The sequence below is a fragment of the Phalaenopsis equestris genome, unplaced genomic scaffold, assembly GCF_001263595.1.
Source record: "Phalaenopsis equestris unplaced genomic scaffold, ASM126359v1 Scaffold000062, whole genome shotgun sequence".
Classification (NCBI taxonomy): Eukaryota; Viridiplantae; Streptophyta; class Magnoliopsida; order Asparagales; family Orchidaceae; genus Phalaenopsis; species Phalaenopsis equestris.
The window spans coordinates 287,508-288,628 of record NW_018164504.1 but is presented as its reverse complement, the minus strand read 5'-3'; positions in this window follow the sequence as shown (position 1 = coordinate 288,628).

The window sequence follows — 1,121 nt, the reverse complement described above, 5'->3', positions numbered from 1 at the left end:
ATATAAGTTTCCAAATGAAGGCATAAATGGTCCCATAAAATCTAATCCACACACATCAAAAATTTCCACTTCAAATGTGTAATTTAGAGGAATTTCATTTCTTCTAGATATATTTCCTACATGTTGACATCTATCGCATGTTTCAATATATTCATTAACATCTTTAAAAATAGTAAGCCAATAAAATTCAACTTGTAAGATTTTATATGCAGTTCTATTTATTCCGAAATGTCCTCCAAATTCTGAATCATGACATCTTTCAATTATCTGTTGTGTTTCTTCATAAGGCACACATCTTCTAATAATTAGATCTTTACATTGTTTATATAAATAGTCTTTTGAATCATATATAAACTTCTTTAATTGCGTATTTTTTATATCAGGTGGTAGAATATCACTTACAATATAACTTACTATATCAGTATACCACGGTACATCCATTTCATCAATACTATATAATTGTTCATCAGGAAAATTCTCTAAAATTTCATTTGCAAAATTAGTTGATATTTCTATTTCTATCTTAGACAAATGATCAGCTATTTGATTATCATTTTCCTTTCTATTAATCACAGTAAAATCAAATTCTTGTAATAGAAGTATCCATCTAATTAATCTTGGTTTAGCATCCTTCTTTTGCATTAAATATTTAATAGCAGAATGATCTGTATGCACTATACATTTAATTCCAATTAAATAAGGTCTAAATTTATCAAAGGCATAAACAATAGCTAATAACTCTCTTTTAGTAGTAGTATAATTAATTTGAGCTTCATTTAGAGACTTACTAGCATAATATATAACTTTAAAAACTTTATCTTGCCTTTGTCCTAATACAGCCCCGATAGCATAATCACTAGCATCGCACATTATTTCAAATGGTTTCTCTCAGTCAGGTGGTACTATTATAGGTGCAATGACTGATTTTTTCTTTAATAATTCAAATATTTTTATGCATTCTTCATTAAAATCAAATTTTGTACCTTTTTCTAAAAGTTGGCATAGCGGCTTATTTATTTTTGAAAATTTTTTTATGTAGCGCCTGTAAAAACTAGTATGTTCTAGAAAACTTCTCAACCCCTTAACACTAGTAGGAGGTGGTAATTTTTCTATAACTTGGA